This window comes from Macaca thibetana, chromosome 3 (assembly GCF_024542745.1).
Source record: "Macaca thibetana thibetana isolate TM-01 chromosome 3, ASM2454274v1, whole genome shotgun sequence".
Taxonomy (NCBI): Eukaryota; Metazoa; Chordata; class Mammalia; order Primates; family Cercopithecidae; genus Macaca; species Macaca thibetana.
The window spans coordinates 92,709,825-92,725,434 of NC_065580.1; the positions used below are offsets into that span (position 1 = coordinate 92,709,825).

The 15,610-nt window shown below is 38.3% G+C and overlaps 2 protein-coding genes across 3 annotated transcripts in view; one reads left to right on the forward strand and one right to left on the reverse strand.

Moving 5' to 3' along the window:
* Window positions 1-15,610, forward strand: part of NUP42 (nucleoporin 42) — a 1,164,542-nt gene that overhangs the window by 193,898 nt on the left and 955,034 nt on the right. The gene's annotated exons all lie outside the window — the stretch shown is intronic.
* Window positions 1-15,610, reverse strand: part of RAPGEF5 (Rap guanine nucleotide exchange factor 5) — a 242,543-nt gene that overhangs the window by 50,339 nt on the left and 176,594 nt on the right. The gene's annotated exons all lie outside the window — the stretch shown is intronic.

Here is a 15,610-nt window from a genome sequence, read left to right on the forward strand (position 1 = left end):
ACTTCTTCCTAATTTCTTTTTTCTACCAACCAAACCAGGTTACATTGTTATCATCTTTGTGCTTTGAGTGTTCTTGGAAGAGTTCAGTTTGTATACAATATGGAATTGCTAAAGAGGCAAACACTGACCTTCAATGTAATTTCTAATATGGTACAAAAGATTATTGTTTTCCAGCATTCATGGTTTTTTGGTTTGTTTTTTTGCTGTACAGATTCTGAAAGTAATTGAGTGGTATGAATTAAAATACTATAATCAAAATGATGCACTTCAAATAAAAGCAGTGATTTGGCAAAGCAGTTTTTGCCATAATAGTCTTTATCTAGTCTCCTTAACTTAAAATTCATTTTACTATACGATTTAATCTTCATGTTTTACATTCCAGATATCACATTTTTAGTTATATAAAACAGTAATAAATTATTAGAGTAATTAGCTTGTGTACTGTTGTTACGGACTGAATGCTTATGTCCTCTGCAACACTCCCACTCCTGCCACTTTATATGTTGAAACCTTACCCCCAGTGTGATGTATAAGGAGGGGGTATTTGAGAGGTAATTAGGATTGGATAAGGCCATGAGGGTTGAGCCCTCATGAATGACATTGCTCTCTTTATAAGAGTCCTGAGAAAGCTCCTTTCCTCTCTCTACCACACAAGGATATGGGAAGACTGTGGTCTATGAACCAGGAAGCAGGTCCTCACCAAACACTGAATCTGCCAGCACCTTGATCTTGGACTCCCCAGTCTCTAGGCTGTGAGAAATAAATGTCTGTTGTTTAAGCCTCCCAGGCTACGGTATTTTGTTAGAGCAGCTTGAGCTGACTAAGACATATACTCAATAGCGCTTATGCTCTCCAAGATCTACACCTTATAATGATGATGTGTAAGTAAAAATAATTGCCCAGTATAGAGCCCTATAGCGCTACATTGAAGACTGGATGAAAGAAAATCTCCAGAATTTTTAGGAATAACCAGTAATATTTACTTTAAAAGTTAATCAGAAAAACAAGGTTATATTTATGAACACAAAACTCTGATATAAGAGGTTGTGGATGACATCTATAATTCTATATTAGCTGCAGGGCATAACTTTTTTCTGCTTGGTGGCAGAATATCAAGGTAATCCTAATCCACATAGGTAAGTGGTTGCAAATGGCAATTCTTTTAAAAGCTTGCTTTTTAATTGCAAGATGCCCATAATTAAAATGAACCAAAGGTGTTAATGAAGAGTATTAATGGAATTTATCTGAAAGATATTTTATCTATAAGTCATAGTATTCCTTGTCAAAATAATAAATTTGACAAATTTTCTTATTTAAAACATGTTTTTAAAAGTCTAAACTTACATTGTTATATCACACTGCAATATGTTAGCAATCACTAGTCTAACTTACTATTTACTCTACAGCAAAAGCAAATTCCTAAACAGATATACCTGGGCCTTGCTGGGCATAAATGAGAACTAGTACAAAAAAGCTGTGGTAGTGTGCCTGATCCGACAATGTTACATGTATGAGTGGACATGCACAGCCTGCGTACGCAGAAGAGCCAGGGGCCCCCTACTAGAGTCTCTGTTTATGAACGTTTCAAATATACGAACAAGGCACGGGAAGGTTTACTTTACTTGTCTCCAAACAAGTTAACCTGGCAGCTCAAGTTAATCACTGGTCATCCTAAAGAGAAATTTGGAATATATAATGTGTGCCTTTCATTACAGTTTTTAAAAACAGTTTCAAGTGGCTGGGCGCAGTGGCTCAAGCCTGTAATCCCAGCACTTTGGGAGGCCGAGACGGGTGGATCACGAGGTCAGGAGATCGAGACCATCCTGGCTAACACGGTGAAACCCAGTCTGTACTAAAAAATACAAAAAACTAGCCGGGCGAGGTGGCAGGCGCCTGTAGTCCCAGCTACTCAGGAGGCTGAGGCAGGAGAATGGTGTAAACTGGGGAGGTGGAGCTTGCAGTGAGCTGAGATCCGGCCACTGCCCTCCAGCCTGGGCGACAGAGCGAAACTCCATCTCAAAAAAAGAAAAAAAAAAATCAGTTTCAATTAAAATTGATCACTTGCATATTAGCTGGCAACCAAGGATATTTTGGAAATACAATTTGAAAACTATCCCTCTGGGATTCTGTTGAAGAGTAATGTTTACAAATTACAACATTTCTGATTAGAAATTAAGCTGAATCTGGCCAGGTGTGGTGGCTCACATCTGTAATCCCAGCACTTTGAGAGGCTGAGGTGAGTAGATCACTTGAGGCCAGCAGCTAGAGACCAGCCTGGCCAACATTGTGAAACCCCATCTCTACTATTAAAAAAAAAAAATAGCTGGGTGTAGTGGTGCACGCCCGTAATCCCAGTTACTAAGGAGGTTGAGGTGGGAGGATGGCTTGAACTCAGGAGGTGGAAGTTGCAGTGAGCCAAGATCATGTCACTGCCCTCTAGCCTGTGCAACAGAGTGAGACTCTGTGTCAAAAAAAAAAAAAAAGCTGAATCTTCTCAGACACTCAGGAGGCTGAGACAGGAGGATGGCTTGAACCCACGTGGCAGAGGCTGCAAGTGAGCCAAGATTATGCCACCGCACTTTAGCCTGGTCAACAAAGAGAGAGTTTGTCTCAAAAAAAAAAAAAAAAAAAAAAAAAAGTTAAGCTGATTCTTTTGTGCACTCAATGTTAGATACAAGCAACAAGGACAACAGAGTAGTTTTTTTTGTTTTGTTTTGTTTTTTTGAGACTGTCACCCAGGCTGGAGTGCAGTGGTGCGATTCCGGCTCACCGCAAACTTCACCTCCCAGGTTCAAGTGATTCTTGTGCCTCAGCCTCCCATGTAGCTGGGACTACTGGCATGCACCACCATGTCCAGCTAATTTTTGTAGTTTGAGTAGAGATGGGGTTTCACCATATTGGCTGGGGTGGTCTCAAACTCCTGGTCTCAAGTGATCTGCCCACCTCGGCCTCCCAAAGTGCTGGGATTACAGGCATCAGCCACTGAGCCTGGCCAACAGAGTAGCTTTGAATCTAGTTTAGGGTTTTCAATGGCTCTTGTAGATAGGAGCCACCAGTATGCAGAAACCACTGGGTAACAGCATTGAGAGGGAGCTGGCATTTACAATGCTGGATGTGACATACAGGTTCAGACTCTTTGGGGTGTTCTTACACTTAGCTGCATTTAATGAGATTAGAACTATTCTCTAATCAAGAGTTACTCCATTAGTAGCTGAGATTAAAAAGAACACCATTAAACCATTAACTTTGACATAACCAGTCATTCCATTCCAGAACAACCTTAGATAATGAACTATCAGAGTCTGGTTGGATGGTGGCAAATCCATTTGGCATTCAATTCAATTAATCAGCTCACATATGACAATATTTTGTAAAGGGCTTTGACCCAGAAATGCCTATTTTCTCCTAAGCTAATATCATATTTAAAATTCAACAGCACTTACCTAATTATCTCTCTGTCATAGAAATATTAATTAAAATAAAAACAATGAGGCTATACAAAAACAGCTCCAGTTGAAGTCCTAATAAATAGTTAAAAATTCTAATGAATAGAACAGATTCCCAATACTCCTAACTCAAATATCTCTCTAACTGCCATATTGTTCTAAATTTTTCTATATAAAGAGCTTTCTTTTATTCTTTTCCAGCATTCATGTTTTTTTTTTCTTTGCTCTACAAATTCTGAAAGTAATTGAGTGGCACGAATTAAAATACTATAATCAAAATGATGCGCTTCAAATAAAAGTGCATTTTATAATAGCCATGCTTCCAAAAAAGAGGCTGTCCCATTGGTATTTAGAGATATTTTTAGAACCATGATGGTTATATGAATGATCCCCTGAAGACTATTAGCTGACAATAGCCATTTAGAAAGACTAGCAAATCCACTGGCATCCAAATTAAAACACTATAATTATCTATTACACTACATAGTACTTAATAATAATTTAAGACAACAGGCAGAAAAGCATGTTTGTATACATAAAAGTATCTTTCATTTAATCAAATTCATAGTTGCCATACATACTAACATTCTGAATAAAAAAGGTATTCATTTTGATTTCTAATTTTGTGAATACCTAGGCATATTAATATGCATATATTAATATGCAAAAACTTTTTCTTTGAGATATATATATATATATTTTTTTTTTTTGAGATGGAATTTCGCTCTTGTTATCTAGGCTGGAGTGCAGTGGTGCGATCTCAGCTCACTGCAACCTCCACCTCCCAGGTTCAAGCGATTCTCCGGCCTCAGCTTCCCGAGTAGTTGGGACTACAGGTATGCACTACCATGCCCGGCTAATTTTTGTATTTTTAGTAGAGATGGGGGTTTCACCATATTGGCCAGGCTGGTCTCGAACTTCTGACCTCAGGTGATCCGCCTGCCTCAGCCTCCCAAAGTGCTGGGATTACAGACGTGAGCCGCAGTGCCAGCCATTTTCTTTGATATTCTACGCATTAAGTCAATTACTAAATCTAATCCTAAATTATTGGCTTATCACTAAATTTTTGGGACTATCCTCCCCACTCCAAAATAAAATAATACTTTTGTAGTAGCTTTTTGAATACAAGAAACATCCTTGCAAGTAAAAAAGTAACATCTTGATCATCATTGAAATTGGAAGGTAAATACTTCTACAGTTTTAACTATTATAAAACTTGAAATAAAATATATATAGAAATGGTTCTGAAATCCATGCATGTAATTAGCTATACTGATGTCATATAGGACTTTTCCCTATCATCTGCTACTATTTTAACTTTTTGGGGGGGTTTTTTGAAATGGAGTCTCACTCTGTCACCCAGGCTGGAGTGCAGTGGCATGATCTTGGCTCACAGCAACTTCCGCCTCTTGGGTTCAAGCTATTCTCCTGCCTCAGCCTCTGGAGCAACTGGGATTACAGGCACACACCACCATACCTGGCTAATTTTTGTATTTTTAGTAGAGATGGGGGTTTCACCATGTTGGCCAGGTTGGTGTCTTGAACTCCTGACCTCAGGTGATCTGCCCACCCGGGTTCCCAAAGTTCTGGTATTACAGGCATGAGCCACCGTGTCTGGCCTATTTTAATTTTTAAGTCATATAAAAACAATTATCTATTTTTATTTAATTTTATTTGAATGTATTTCTCTTGTATGTACTAATTAAAACATTTTTCTCAGTCTCATTTTAAGTATACAAAGCTCTAAAAATTCCCATTTTATTTCTGCAAAACATAAGTATCCCTAGAGCATCCTAGAGTTATGACAAGGTAGACTAGTAAGAGGTTTGGTACAGACCATTTTCATGGAGTTCTGTTATATATAAATGTAATCAAATTTAAAAAAACGGATCCAAATGTTACCAAAAGGTCTAATGCTTTCTTTGCAACATAAAAACAAAAAAACAAAACAAAACCCTGAAGTCTAAAAATCACTAGAAGTATAGCGTTATGTAGGAAAAATTATAGAAATCTACCTTGGTTATTTTTTTCAATACTCATAAGCAAAATGCACTGCGATAATGAAACCACTCATCTGTTAAAGTGAATTACCAAGAAAGCAAATTAAAAGAATTTGGACAGGAAACTGCCTAGAGTAGCCATTTAATCCAAGTATAGTGATGTGAATAGTCAACATTTCTGTATTAACTCATATTTCCTGAAGTACTGTTAGCAGTTTTGTTTCACCTGTATTTCTGCCTCAGATGCAATGGAATTTAAGGCACTCTAAAACATATTCTACTTAACCTTCATTTCAAGAAGCCAAGAGAAAAGCTTTGAACATCAAAGGGCCCATTTCTGGTCCTGAAATGTTACAACTTGCCATTATTTTTTGAGAAGCAGTGCCAAAATGTACCATGTAATTTGATTAAGCACAAATAAATTTTTTTTTCATGTTCAGGTTGGAATAATAGATTAAAGTGCTATGCCATTAAAAGCAATGCTTCTTTCCCTGTGTATCTTACATTTCTGAAAGTGATATTAATGACCTCAAACACAGCTTTTTACTACAGCTCCTAAATTCACTTCATTCCTGCCAATTCTTACAGTCTCACCATAGCGTTTTGTTTGGCCATTCTAACATAACCAAATCTTGAGATCTAGCTTTATTTTTAGGTATTTGTGGCAGAAAAAAAAAAAGCTTACTTATTTAATGCTGTTTATACATCAAATCTTAAAAGTCACCCCTTTAAATGACAGGAACTTACTACAGACAGTGCTTGGGGACACTCTTCAAATAATCAAATCTGTTTTTATTTTAACTTGTAAAATTCAGTTTTAGAATCCTATCATTCCTTCTTCAAGAAAGAATGATTTGAATGCAACAGGTATTCTGTTCCTAGCTACACTTAATTCTATTCACTGCCTTTTAAAAATGTTACTAGGAGGAGCACAGAGTAATAAACAGGGGGCTTGTCTGCCTTCTCCAGGCTGCAGCCCTCAGAGAAAGGGTGCAGGTCACCCTGGGGCTAAGAGCAGTGAGCAGCCTCATAGCTCCTGCTGTTACATCCCCAATCAGCTGCTCTCAGTGTATAGGTACAATTGCAGCCCATTCATGGCACATGCATGTGTCTGCCAAGTATGCGGGGGAAGCTCAGAAAACAGTATAAAGAATACCATAGAATCAGAGAGCTGGAAATCTAACGGGGTAGCCTAAGGCATAGTCCTTAATCTCTCTAGGCTTTAGTTAAGTCACCTGTAAAGTGGCCATCGTATCTATACCTAGTAGAGTTATAGTAAAGATTAAATAAGATAGTATATCTAAAGCAACTGGCAGAGAGCCTGGTATACCCTAGGCACTCTACATAAATACTACCTATTCTTTATTTTTATAAAATAAAATTATTTCAACCTTATCCCAATTCTCCAAGTGCTACCAATCCACCAACAAAAACTGAGTATTGAGAACTATGAATTTCCAAGAAGAATTGGAGGAGGAAAAGGAGAAGCAAATGTGAGCAAAGCAATGGATGTGGGTGGGTCTGTGGCTGAGTCAGAAACCTGTGGTCTTGGGACTTGCAGGTCTTGTTTAGTCCCTAGAGATGCTTTCTGGGAGTTGACAAAATTTAAAAGTCAGAAGATCTGGCAACACCAGGGCCACATCTCCTATGGCAACCATGTTTAGAGCCAACTTGCCCACTTTATGCAGGAGGCACTCTCCAGTTCATCACCCTTCTGTTCTGGCAGGCTTCACTCACTCACTCTCACTGCCTGTGGACACGCAAGTTGGTAAGTCTTGGTCTACAGCATAGTTGTATAGTAGTAATAGAAGAGATCACATAGTATAATTGAAAAGTAAAGCTAGAGAAGTAGGTTGGAGGCAATTCCTGAAGGATCTTTGAATGCTAAATTAAGGAGCCTGGGGCTTATTCCACAGGAAAAGGGAAGTGAAGGGAGGTTTTCAAGACCAGAAGTGACAAGAGAGATGTGAGTTAAGCTTGCTTCATCACGGAAGTCAGACTGGATAAGGGAAGGATAAGGGGAGGGAGGTGAGTTTGCTTTTAAACTTGCTGAGCTTGGGTTCCCCAGGTTACTCTAAGGAAAGCTACTAGGAAAAAATATCAAAGACCAGAGCTTGCCAAAGAGGGTTACAGTTATGATTGTGGGAGCCAGTACCTAAAGAGGATGGCTATGGCCAACACAATTTCTCAGAAAAAGCAGCAGCAGTCTAAGGGAGTGGGATATTGACGTTTAGGTGATGGTACGGGAAAGATGAGTTAAGGAAGTGGAAAGAAAAGGAGGAGAGAAACAGAATAAAGAGAAATGAACGTACATTCAATAGCCTCCTTTCTGTAAACAAACAAACAAGAGACACAAATGTAATAAACCAACAAGAAAGAAAAGGATTGGAAATAAGAGTGTTAAATGCTGCTTGAAGAGGCTTTATTGGGCTCAGGACTCAAAGAGCACTGGATTTGTTATGTGGACAGTCCCTGGTTTGATGACCTTGGAGAGATGCCCCTTGGTCAAGGATGGGGCATACTCTAGTTAAAAGGAGCTAAGGATATTCTGATAATCAGTGCTCAGACCATATATCACACCATTTTGGTTTTTTTCCCCCGCCAGGACTCCTCTTAAAGTTGTAGAGCTCATTGTTTAGAAAGAGCAGTTGCTCTCACAAGGAGCTGGGATGAAAAATTTCTCAATAATCAATACAATTATCATTTCATTTAACTGTATAGATTATAATGTGGGAATTGTCGTGGGCAAGAAGCCTTCAGTACCAATCTGCCAGCATCTACCAACAAAAATTAATATCCAGCTCTAACATTCACTCAGTCCAACATAACTGACCTCTCAGAGTTGCTGCATGGTTGTCTGATTAACATCACACACGTGTTCTAAACATACAAGCTGTGTTTCTAAGTGTTTGTCAATTCAGCATTCTTAATTTTCAGGAAACAAAGAAAAATTAATTTAAAGATAATATCCTAATTAGAAGCCTGAGACATGGTTATTATAAGCAAATTAATAGTCATTCTAATAGCTGAATCGACTTAGGACATGTGTAATGTTTTTAACTCTCAAGCATCAAAAGGATCTGTATTATCAACTTTTTTCAAAACGTGAAATACATCATCATTCCAAATGTTAATATTAGCATTATATTTCAGAAAAATAACATTTTATTTACTTTTTTTTTCTGATGTATTAGTACGTTCTCATGCTGCTAATAAAGACATACCAGAGACTGGGTAATCTATAAAGGAAAGAGGTTTAAAGGACTCACAGTTCCACATGGCTCGGGAGGCCTCACAATCATGGTGGGGGACGAAAGAAGAGCAAAGGCATGTCTTACATGGTAGCAGGCAAAGGAGTGTGTGCAGGGGAACTCCCCTTTATAAAACCATCAGATCTCATGAGACTTATTCACTATCATGAGAACTGCAGGGGAAAGACTTGCCCCATGATTCAATTCCCTCCCACCGGGTCCCTCCCATGACATGCGAGAATTATAGGAGATACAATTCAAGATGAGATTTGGGTGGGGTGGGGACACAGCCAAACCATATCAGCTGGTTAACAGAAATTCTAGGAATTCTTGACAGACTTATTTTCTTCCAAGTTTAGCAATGAATAGTCAACTGCCTCTTTTAAGACTAAGGATTGGCACAATAGCTAGATTATATTAAAGATAAGAAGATATTCTACAAAACTAATTTAAAGTAAACATAAGTAAACACAATTAAGGCTTATTTGTTTGTTTTTGAGATAGAGTCTTGCTATGTCACCCAGGCTGGAGTACAGTGGTGTGATCTCGGCTCACTGCAGCTTCCACTTACCGGGTTCAGGCAATTCTCCTGTCTCAGTCTCCTGAACAGCTGGGACTACAGGAGTCCACCACCACGCCTGGCTAATTTTTTTCTTTTTTTTAGCAGAGGTGGAGTTTCACCATGTTGGTCAGGCTGGTCTCAACCTCCTGACCTCAAATGATCCACCGACCTTGGCCTCCCAAAGTGCTGGGATTATAGGCGTGAGCCACTGCGCCTGGGCAACTAAGCCTCTTTCTAAATAATCTGGCACAGGATCTTACATATACCGACAATTTTCAGCACAAGAAAATTTACTTTAATGTATTGCCTGTATTTAAAAATATTGCTAGGACAAATAAAACAACAGAGGCAGACATGTCTCTGTGTTCTGGTTCCAGAGCTGTCATTAGTGTTCTTTTCAATAACGCACAGCTGCTTTCTTTCTCACACAGGTGAAAGGAAGACTCATGTTTTTGGGTCACAGAGAAAGGTTTGGTCAGCAACCATTTACTGAACTTCTGTAACTAAGGGATGACCACTGTGCCCTCTGCCATGGAGAATGGAAAGTTGTTCACAGGGCTTGGGAATCTGATTGGTGAGATAATTAAATGACCACATAAGGCATCCTCCACACCCCAGGCTGGTGTCTATCACACTCCTGTGAATGTCTGGGCAGTCCTCCACACCCCAACCCCTACCCAGCACATGCCATTGGCCTTGTGTCACCTAAGATGTTCCTATCAAGTTGTCTTCCATGTAAGTGCCAGGATGCTGAAGTTCCTTTATTCCTATTCAAATTTTATTTTGTCTTTATTTTCTAGGGAGCCCCAAATTTGTTTGAACCATATCTATCTGGCCATGCACCAGGAAGCCAGAGTGGCTTCAATGGGCAAAGAGAAAAAGTAAGGGAGGAAAATAAATAGCGGCCTCGCTAGTTAAACATACTCACAGCAGCCACCCTTTTGTGCCAGTACTAATGATAATCGCCGAATCATCGCCCAACATCCCACACCTGTTAACACTAAGGGCTTTACCTACATGACCTGTGCCCGTCATATCCACCCTAGAAGGTAGGTTGCACATTATCTTTTTTGAGATGACAGCACTGAGGCTGAGATGAGTAAAGTGAATAACCACCCAGGGCTCCTCAGCAAGATGATGTCTGAAGGGCCTAAGTCCCAGCCCTGGTTCTTTCATGACACTATGCTCTCCTGAGAGTGTGGACCCAAATAACCCATCTGGTTTATGGGAAAAGAAAATGCAGGAAAGTAACAGAATCTCCAGGTTTGGAAGGGGGAGTAGAGTCATAGACACAAGAAGGTGGTCTTTTATTCGTCTTAAATCACCAAAGATGCCCCTATAAAGTTGTTTTCTAAGTGCCAGGATGCTAGAGTTCCTTTATTCCTACTCAAATTTTACTTTATTTTTTATTTTTTAGTGGACACCTGGCCATAGCAAATAGATATGAGATCAGCCAATTTGCTTTTCAAAAGGTAGAACTGACAATCACATGGAAGGATTGAAATGGTCCACAAATTCGCAGTGCTTTTAAGATTGGCCAATTATACATACTTATATTTTTAAAAATCGAAATATAAAGGCGAAAACTAAAAAAAATTGTTTGCAAAAGGCCAAATCATAAAATTCTTCCCTCCTTTCTAGATAAATTCTCTATATGAAAGATTATACTGAAAAAAACATTTTTCTACTCAACACATCAACTAAGTTTCCTCTAATTCAGTTCTGACACTACCTGGAGATAGCACAGACCTCACAGACTAGGGGCTCAATCCCACAAGACTGTATCCCACTTTAGATGCCAAATCACAAATCTCAGGTTGTCACCTGTACTTCTGACCAATGGGTTGTATATCAGGGTTCTCACACCCACCCTCTGTGGTCTGATAATTGCCTGTTAAGGGCTCACTAAACTCAGGGAAACATTACTTACACTTACTGTTTTCTTATAAAGGAGATGAAGATGAATGGTCAGGTGAAAAATAGTTACACAGCATGAGTTCTAAAAAAGTCCTGAGCACAGAAGCCTCTGTTTCTGTGGGGTTTGGGTGCACTATCTTTATGGCACATGGATATGTTCACCGACCTGGGAGCTCTCTGAATTGCATTGTTTAGAGTTTTTACAGAAGCTTCATTAGGTAGGCATGATTGATTAAATCATGGACTACTGGCAATTAAGTCAATCTCCATCTCCCTCCCCTCCCCAGAGGTTGAGGGTTGGGACCAAAAGTTCCATCTCTCTAGTCATGCCTTGTCTTTCTGGCAACCAGCTCTCATCCTGAAGCTACCTAGGGGCCCCAGCCACCAGTCATCATATCAGCAAACAAAAAGATTCTCCTATCACTCTAGAGATTCCAAAGGTCTTAGAAACTCTTGTGTTAGGAATAAGGGATTAAAACCAAATACTAAAACAAAAGATGCTCCTATCACCTCTATCACCCACGAAATTCCATAGTTTTAAGAGCTCCGTACCAGTGATAGAGACCAAGTATGTATTTATTATGTCACAATAATAGAATATTATATATAATTAGATACTAAAATCTACTCTTATAAACACAAATTTAATTTGTGCCATTGTTTAACTTCCAAGCCATAATATATGGAATATTTCTTAGTTCATGTTTAATTTCTTATATGAAAAATGTTTCTAACAATGACTAGGAAGAATTTGAGAGTGAATGACGTATAATTCTCAAACATGAAATCAATAGCTCAAATCAGACATGAGAAAAGTACTTAAAGCTAACTAAACCTTGCATCCTAAGCATATATAAGATTATTCTAAATATTCACTTCTTGAGGAGGATATAAGAGATAATCCAAACCACTTTACAGGCTTTAAAAAAAAAGATTATGCCAGAGGCATTTGAGCCAGAGTGACTCCATCTTGAATAGGAGCTGGGTAAAATAAGGCTGATACCTACTGGGCTGCATTCTCAGAAGGTTAAGGCATCCTAAATCACAGGGTGAGATAGGAGGTCTGTACAAGGTACAGGTCACAAAGATCTTGCTGATAAAACAACATGTGGTAAACAAGCCAGCCAAATCCCACCAAAACCAAGATAGTGACAAAAGTAACCTCTAGTCGTTCTCACTGCTCATCATATGCTAATTGTAATATAATCGCATGCTAAAAGACATTCCCACCAGCACTATGACAATTTACAAATGCCATGGCAACAATCAGGAAGTTACCGTATATGTTCTAAAAAGGGGAGGAACCTTGAGTCCCAGAAAAACTCATGAATAACCCACCCCTTGTTTATCATATAATCAAGAAATAACTATAAGTATCCTCAGTCCAGTAGCTCAAGCTGCTGCTCTGCCTATGGAGTAGCCATTCTTTGGTTTCTTTACTTCTCTAATAAACTTGCTTTCACTTTATGGCTTCGCCTTGAATTACTTCTTGTGTGAGATATCAGGACCCCTTTCCCGTGACAATTATACAATGCATTAAACCATAGTATGTCCATATTTCTTTGAAGAAACAAATATATAATTATGGCATTGGGTCTACAGTATCAAAACAAACTAACATAAGCTTCCATTTACAAAATTACATGTCATTTGCCCCTTCTTTGGGAATCAAACTTTGATTTTTTTTTTCCTGGGCATTTTGCTCTCCTGATATTTTAAAGATGGAACAAAACAATATACAATATATTTGCCAGCTTCACTTGCAGCTAGATGTGGCCACAAGACTAAGTTTTGGTCCATGAGGTAAAAGCAGAAGCCATGTGTGATGGACAAGTGTGCTCTTCATGACTTTCTTCATCCTGCTGCCTGGACAGTTATGCTAGTGTCCATCAGGGCCCAGGAAATCAAGTTCAGATAAGGAATCTCAAGACTGACTGACATTAGAGTGGCCTTATCAGCTGTGGACTGTATTTCTCCATACTTATTTTCACATGAGACAGAAATACATTTATGCCATGTTTAAATCATCACTAGAGCTTTTCTGTTATATAAAGCTGTGACTACTCACAAATAACACACATACACTGAAAATTTTCAGAAGCTCAAGTACATGATACGCAAATGATCTAGTTCTCAATTTTCTCAATTATCAGAAGTAGGAAAGGTACATTCAAGGAGTGTTAAGTATTGTTAATTCATCCTGATCTCACTACTGTGGACTTTTAGAACGTGCTGACGAAGACACATTGCCTTGGATGTTTGTTTGTTGGTTTGTTTGGAAGAACAAACATCTGCCCTGGGAGACTATCAAACAGTGCAAATTGTCATAATAATTCTGAGATATGCACACTATGCCAATCAGCACTGGCAGAACATGGGTTAACTAAAATTGTTCTACAGAAGCCATCAGTAAATGAAAATGGCTTGCAATGCCTTCAAACACAGATCAAACTGAATCAAGACTTCAAAGGTCACATTTTAAATATCCAACTCTGAGAAGTAGATCCAAAATTAGGATGAAAAGATTACTCTGTTCTTTTTTTCTTAACAAAACACAAGACATGACAGTAGATTTAAGATCTGTAAGTTGCTACACAAAAGAAAATATGTAATTATCAAGCAAGACTCAAAGAAAACTTAGAGAAAACTTAGGGGGAAAAAGCTCCTTTGCTGTCAGTACTACATAAATTCTTCTTCATAACAGGTGAAGAATATTGAAAGGGATAGAACAAGAAAAAAAATAGCAGAAGCTTACATATACCCATTCATCCAAAACTATATTCATTTTTAGACTGAGAATTTAGGTGGCAATATCCACCCAGGTAAGCGATGGAGAATTTTAAATTGTACTTTTCATGTTCCCACTAAATGAAGCTCATTTAAAGGATTACAATATTTCAAAGTCAGAAGATTCACCAAATATCCTAAATGCTAGACAAGAATGGCAAGTCTGAAGTAGAAAAGGCTAGAGAATTGTTCTGAAAATTATTTTCTGTCACTATGTAGATTATGACAAGATGTTCTGGGATTTTTGTTGGTATTGTTTAGTTTTCCACGTTTCTGTTCACCCATATTTAACAGTTCTAATTTCATATTTGTTTCGAGATTCAAGGGAAGGACTGCCAGCCAAGTAGCAGCCTTAAGTACAAGGCAAAAAAGCTGCAAACTGAATGAAAGAAAAGGTTTCAATCGTAGAGTAAGAAAGCCTGAGGCAGAAAATGAGGATAATGGGAAATGGGAGGGGAAGGTTATAGTGCCAAAAGGCTGATAGGAAAAATGAAGAGAAGCTCAATTATAGGTAGGTTAAAGGCAAACATTCTCCCACACAAAGAATATCTCTTTTAGATACGGGCTTGTCAGTTAGAGCAATTCTATGACATTACACCCTTTCAATGAAGCAATAATTGATTGAAACATGCTGTGAGATATTAACATGCAGTGATTGTAATCAACAAATTGCCATCCACTAATACTCCTTCCTCACACTTTATACGACTATCTGAAGTACACACTCTTACACAAAAAAACATTTTGTTCCCCCATTTCCTGATAGAATGCTAAATTTTACTTGAGGAAGATGTCATAAACATTTTAAAATTCAGACAAGGACATCTGATTATCTCACTTTAAATCCAACAACTGTCTGGGGACATGACACAAGATCTCCGAGAGAGAGAAACACAGAAAGAGAAAGAAGGAGACAGAGGTTTTTCAACCGTTGACATTGTCTTAAACACAGTTTCAAGTAATTTCAGCTGCCGATGTTAGAGTGAAACTATCATTTTGCTAAAATTACTAGGTTGTCAAACCCACAAGTGACACAATATCTTGTCTTCATGAATTTCAGTATCTCTTGTTCCCTTCAATTTGCTGCTCCAGAAATGCCCCCACCTAAATCACACATTTAAACAGGTTCCTGGAAATACAGCCAGACACTAACAAAACCACATGCGTTTCTACTAAAGTGCAATATTAAATATGCCCAGAGACACAAAACTTACTGAGAAAATATGGCAATTTACGTGTTTTTAAAGGTTTTAGAACAGAAATTTCCTTTCAAAAGAAATAAAACCCCAGTTAGCACTAACCGAACTGGGAAATGATGTTGCGAAGAAATAGAAAAGTAATATATGTAGCCTTCTTCCTTAAAGGGTACCTATTAGGGAGACAGGATATCAAGAGAATATTAAACAAGGTGTTATATATCTCAAAAATTTATTTTTATGAGGAAAAACAAGTTATATTGAGGATTTATGTTTCAAATGCAGCCTTCATCCTATGTCAAAGAGATTATACAGATGTAAGCCAATATCTTATCCATATAACAATAAAAGCAAGGACTATTATTAGGTCCTCATAGTTTGCCATTAGATTTTATATTTGAGGCTGGGAGCAGTGGCTCACGCCTGTAATTCCAGCATTTTGGGAGGCCGA